The following is a 7,012-nucleotide window of genomic DNA, read 5'->3' on the forward strand; positions in this document are numbered from 1 at the left end:
TAAATATTAAGGAATGGATTAGAGTTGGTGCACCTGAAAAGAAGAACGCTTGTTTCATTTGGAGAAGCCTGATGAAGGCCAAGCCCTGGATATGCGATAATCTCAGATGGGAGGTTGACAAAGAAAATAAGATTGTTATTGGCCTTGACATCATTAAAGCTATGGAGGGTAATAACCTACACTGGTGTCCATTATACAATTTTTAAATTATGCAGGATATTAGTTTCTGAATCACATTGTTGTGCGTGCAAGTTTATTCTATCCTCCCCTCATTGGTCGCACACTATGGACCTTGGGCTTTCGGTGGAACATGAGGCTAAGTGGGAGTGTTATATGGTTATACGCTTAGCTAAGAGAGCATAGCATTGACAGAGTCAAAGGATTATTTAGTATTGAGAGGGAGAGTTTAAGAAGGCCATATATTGGCCAGGGAAATATATTCTCTCATCACTTAGGGGAACATGCCTCTTTACAGGGACTCATGGCTGGTGCAAATGTGGCGATGGGAGGTACCACTGGAACTAAAATGTTTCATGTGCTTGGTGCTTAATAACCAGATCTTCACATGGGAGAGCCTCATGAAAAGGAGTTCTAAGAGCCGGGTATTTGCTCTATGTGTAGTGGATTGAATGAAGACGTGGTACATATCTTCCTCCAATGTCCATTAGTCATTGCAATCTAGAACAAGGTTACTATGTATTAAAAAATTCAAGCTGAGATTGAGATATCCTCTATTGGCATGTGCCTTTCAAAGTGGATTGAGGGACAGAAAGAACTTCGATCACTATCTTTCTACATCTATTGGGGGATATGGCAGAGCAGAAATGCTAGAATATTTGAACATATCTTCCATGATGTGCAACTTTATGTCCTGAAGATTTTCGCTTTCTTTCAGGAGATTGGTCCATTTAGGCCAAATTCATTTGATTGGTCCATTTAGGCCAAATTCATTTAGGAGAACATGGTCTTTTTAAATAAATGGGTCGTCAAAGTCTGTTGGTTTTTTTGACGGGGCCACATCATGAGGGGAATGTGGGTGTGGAGCATATATAGTTATAAATCTTGCATAGTCTTATTATTTCAGTTGGTTTGGAGGTGTTGGATCTAATAGTAGAGCTGAAACTTTAACACTTTTGGGGTGTTTTGAGGTGTGCTAGATCGTTGGAAATTGAGGAGATTGTGATTTTTGGTGACTCCAAAACGATTATTGGGCTCAGGGAAATTCAAATTTTTGGTCGCCTTCTCTCTTCTATTGGATGCAAAAGATCAAGATCAGGGCCATGTTGAATCCTTTACGCACATTTCATTCGCCCATATTTTTCATGAGAAAAACTAGGTGGTTGATGACCTTTTTAAAAGTGGTAGATCTGTTGTTCTAGGCGTCACCAGTTACACATATTTTGTCGCAGGGTTGCTCCTTTGGTTTCTTGCCCTACGTCTGGTCTGTAGTTGGATTTTGTTTTGTTTCTTCTCTGTGATGTTAGGCCTAGCCATTTAAAGTTGTCAGTTATTTTTGCTAGCAATATTTTGTATTAGACAATTTGTTTTGAAATGGGAATCACTTAAGTATCTATGTTTGTATCTATTAGAAACGTATTCGTCTCTCTAGTAGTTGAGGTATGCTCATCCAGATTGGGACATACAAAAATTTATAAAAGTAACTACCTTTTGTTTTTTAAATTTGATATCAAGTCACATGGTTAAAATTCAAATTTGAACTTAACAATTTTGAATTTGGACAAAATTTTGATGATAAATATTTATGTCATATAATATGATATTATTCGATACATTATTCATATATATATATATATATAATATATATATATAATATCCATGTCAGGGGGAGGACTCAGGGAGGAAATTTGTGGGGTGGAAGAATAGTTTGGAACTGAGTCGGGTTGACTTCATCTTTAAACTTTGAATTTAATTTTTAAGTCAAGTTAGAATTTTAACTTTTTCACTTTGAAGTTAAAATTCGAACTTGAGTTTACGTTCTAATTGAAATTCATCAAGTCATTTAATGATGATGATGATGATGGTGGTGGTTAATGTCCACTGAGATCAAATTGGTCTATCGGACCTATAATTTTCTTAGTTTCTAATTGTCTGGCTCCTTGTCTTTCTTGGCGAGATTGGTGTTGTAGCTGTCTTTTTCTTCTCTACAATCTTCCAACTTTCTTTATTTTACATCTCCTTCATCTCTTCTGGTTCTTGGGACATTGGTGTCTTAGCTTCGCGATCTATTGTGTTCGTCCTTTTGAAGATAGTCGGAGAAGCAATTTGGTCTAGGAGATCTGCTTCGTTGTTAAATAAAGATTTATTTTGTGCAATATTCGAATCCTCATAACTGTTGATGCTTGAGGGGTTGTCGGGTTCACTTTTTTGTTGTTGGGCAGGGCTTTCCACTTGCTTGTCTTGAGAGTTGTTTCTTTCTTTCCCGATTTCTTGTGATTCAGAGTTTTCTTGAGAGTATTCTTCCTTGATGACAGTGTAGCGTTCCTTTTGTGCTCCTTCCCACCATGTAGATTTGTGGTGATTTTTTCTAGCAGAGGCTTTTGGGCAATTTTTGGCTAGGTGGCCTGTCTCAAAGCAGGATCGACATCTGAAGAGGACACTTTCATAATCGAGTTTCTGGTTCCACACATAGTCTTTACTTATTAGGTGTATTTCTGCTGGGAATCTGGCGCTAAAGTCTATTTCCACACAGATGCGTGCATAGGTGGTTCTGGCATATTCCTCTATTTTTGGGCACCTGCAATAAAATTTCCCAATTGCATTTCCAATGGCTTCTAGTGAAGAGAAATTCCAGAGATGCAAGGGTAGGTTTAGCAATCTCACCCAAACTGGTGTTGAGGTTATGACTGTTGTTGAGGGATCAAATGATGGGTTCCATGGCCTCATGAACAGCCCTGATTTTACCCAAAACCAAGGGCCGGAATCTAGAATACATTATCTGCTTTCAGGGTTTTCAAAATCTACTATAAAGAAACCCTTAACACAGGGGTAGATATTAATTGCATCAGGAATTAGAGGCTTCCATACCTCCAATATCCAACTGTGGAGAGCTGTTAGCTGCGGCCAAAAACCATTGAATCGACAGATTAGGGCACTTTCAGAGAACTTCAAAGCCTCATCGAGTGAGGCCTGGACCACCTGGACAGTGGGAGCTAGGGCTTCACTGACAATATGGGCAGGAGCTTGCCCCCCAGAGGCAGACAGAACTGAGCCAACAACTATTTTTGCGAAGCTGGGAGCCATCTGGAGAATGCTCTCCTACTGAGTATAAAAAATTTTCCAAGAGAAAGCCACAGAAGATTGCCGAAGAGAAGAGAAAAGCCGCAGATCTATAAATGGCAAAATACCCAATCAATGAGAAGAGAAGTGAAGAGCCATAGATCTATATCACGACTTGGTTACAATGAAGAGTAGCAGATCTACGGCAGCCACGAATTTCCCACGAATTTTCATTTTGTAGTATTCTAGCAATGGCTGCCAGGAAAAGGCCCAATCAATGAAGAGCTGCAGATCTGGAATTTTGAAAGAACCGCAGATCTATGAAGAGCCCTAGATCTGGAATTCTAAAAAAGCCGCAGAATGGTTGACCAAATTAGCGAGGCAGTGGATAATGAATTCAACACTCTTCAAAATGTTTGGAAGAAGCATCATAAGATGCAGTCTTCTGAATATTCGAAGAGCAGCCGATCAGACGCGCGCAGAAAAGATCTGGAATTCCCAGCAAAAAAGATCTCGTGTATTGAGCTATCCACGAAACATTACATAAATTATATAAAGATCTGGAATTCCCAGCAGACACACCCAGAGATCTGAATTAAAACCAATTCAGATTAATACTAGTACCCAATTTTAAAATTGTACTGTGGGATGAAGAAGTAGGCGCGTGCAAAAAAGATCCGGAAATCCCAGCAGACGCGCGCAGAGATTGCACAAAAAAACTCCATTTTATTCTATTAAACATCACATATAAATATAACAAATATTGTTTCAAGATAGAAATACTATCTTAACCATACAATCAACTAGTTGAGAAAATATCTCAACCAAACACCAAAGTAGTAACTATTTTAGTTGGACTAAATATCTCAGATCCAACTAATTAACAATTAACCAAATTACATTTATGAGGAGGAATCTCATTCAATGTGCACAAGACAAGTAGGAGTTAACTCTCCACATCTCTCCCTTAACGAGTACTTGTCATTGACATTCTTGTCTGCAAAGTCTTCAGTAGCTTCTTTAAACATCTTTGAAATCGCATAGAGCTAATTCCATCAAGTTGTCTCACAACCCTTGTAAAGGTGTAGCCAGCAAACTAGATTCCCAAGTTCCACTCTCGAACTCTTGAATCACAAATCTCTCGAACTCCTGAATCATGAATCTCTTGAATTCAATTACTGAACAACGTCCCAAGTTGTCGCATAACCTCACAAGAAGACCACTCCCAAGTCTTCAACAAATGAGGGATCCTTCCTTAGATCCACAAATGCCAAACTATTTGGACAACCATCCATATTGAGTTTTACACCACTCGATCTCTTAAAATAGTTGCTTCAAACGCAATCAATCACCCATTTACAATAATTGATCTACTAGTCATTCTATGGACGGGCTCCCATCCAACGAGATACATGGGTACCAATCGTTGTGCTCGCTAGTTATCTAGTAAAACAATATAAATACAAAATGTATCTAGAGTCATGTTGATGGTGTTTGACCCATCAACATTTAGGGGATCTCCCTGATATGAAGTCCCAATTAGACCTCACACTGTTTGGTGTGGGAGTCCTAGTAGTAGATGTGAATGATATGCCTTGGTCGTGAATACACATAAATTGATGTATGGTGACTTTAGCGAGAGCAAGTGTGTGACCCTGCGAAAGGTCAAGTGTGATGCATGGAGGTTCCAACACACGAAGGGAAAAGAGGTGATCCCCTTAAAAGCTTGTAATACTACACAGCTTGAAAGGAACACACAAGCATAATGACATCACAAGATATTATGTGAAACGGTCTGCAGGTTAACCGTGATGAATTAATACAATAGCACACATTCAACAAGATTCATACAAATGCAAACGAAATAGTTCATAAGAATAAGCATAAGTTAAATAACATAACTTGCAAATACAACAAGAATAGTCCTACTATATTCACAACATATGCATGAAAGTGTGCCGACTCTGAGGTTTTATTAAAAGTGAAAGTTCCAATCATACATACACCATTGATGAACCACTAGCCCCAATTATGGAACACGAAGTCAACAACACCTGCTCCTCCAAAGAAGTATACTCCCTCTACACTACAGAGAAGCCAAGGCTCCCACAAAACTCCCAAGATATTTCTAAGCATAAGCCTAGCCAAAATATTGGCTCCTAAAAGCCCTTTACATGAGTTACGAGGTTTTATTCATAACAAGAGGGGGTGACTCTTCAACTTCTTTACAAAATAACTCATTCAATTAAATCTTGGCTCTTTATTTTCGAATATTGACAATTTGAATTCCACTTACAAATTAATTACAAATAATATTAAAATTTACACTCGTACCCATATAAGACAAAATAGGGTAGAGTCCACTATATAACCTAACAAGACAAAAACTACGATGCTTGAGTTCGGGGAAACTCTAGCTCAGTGACTTCCACTTGATGTTTGTCAGTCACATAGCAGTGCCAAGCTTGGTATTGTGTGATGACATCCTCAAACTATGTGATAGTATTTGGCTGGAACAGAACTCTAGCCTCAATGGCATCTGAGTACAATGACTTGGAACCAATTTCAACTTCCTTCTAAAGCATGATCAACATTGTACGTACTTGGACAGGGCCACCAATGTAATTGTGCATGTTTTGTCTATTCACCTCCAAGTCCTCCTTGGTGGAAATCTATCTCAGCTGCTCCAAGTATTCCTCTATCTCCTTTCTGACTTGGTTCTTGGGTTTGGCTTCAGTGAGTGAGCCAACTAATGGGATACTGTGGGTCTTCACCAAGAAATCCATATTGTTGTATATACATGCATACGAGGCATGAATGTTACCGATAAATAAGGTGATTTGTTTTTTGTTCTGAATCAACATCTGCACTCTTTATTTCTACAACTCTTCTTGTGGCTTCATTTTTTTACCCAAGTCAAGAATTTCCCCTTTGTATCACATTGTCTATTCATGCACAACAGTGATTGCATCTTGCACATTTCTGAGAGTTTTGACAAAGTCTTTACATTGTTGTTGCAAGCCATGCACACACGCAATTGCCTTATGAATGGTAACAATTTCCTCATAAAGATTCTATATGGTATATCCAAGTGTCAATACTTCATTAAGTATTGTTGCCCTCATTTCCTCTAGGTGGACCTATGCGGAAGCTATGTTCTAAGCTGCTGCACGGAGCTGTTCAACGTCTTTCTTGACAGCCTGCAAGTTCTTTGCTAATTTCTTATTCTCGGCCATCAGACACTGAGGGTTTGACTTTTTTGCACCTGTGAAAGCCAAGTTGGCCGAGGTAATGGCTTCGAGATCTCTACTAGTGTCGGCCACAATTACCATTTCTCTCATAAAAGCAGGAGATGCGAGATCATCTGGAAAATGATTCTTACGTGATTGTATAATATTCTTTTAGAGTTCATTGTACGACAGATTGTACATGTCCATAACTGAATCATCATCAAGAGGAACAACTTTCCCTTCCTTGCTTGAAACTAACTCTACAGCTGGAGGTGGTGGAGACTAAATAATGACCTATTGTGCGCTAGGCATCAGGTTGACATCTTGATTATGTGGCTCTGTTTCCACCTTTGTGTCATTGATCTCTATCAATTGTACAATCTGTTGAGCAAGCTCCCAATCCTACATATATCTGCCTTCCTCCTCTGCTAGTTTTCGGTTCTGTTCTTTCTCTTCAACTTGTTTCCGTGATGTTTCTTCTACTATTGCACTCTGCCTTTCTTCTTCTTCCTGCTTATGCTTCTCTTCTTGTTATTGCATCTGCT

Source organism: Pinus tabuliformis, chromosome 7, assembly GCF_031772625.1.
Source record: "Pinus tabuliformis cultivar Carrire ecotype Pingquan chromosome 7, CPIR1, whole genome shotgun sequence".
In the NCBI taxonomy this organism is placed as follows: Eukaryota; Viridiplantae; Streptophyta; class Pinopsida; order Pinales; family Pinaceae; genus Pinus; species Pinus tabuliformis.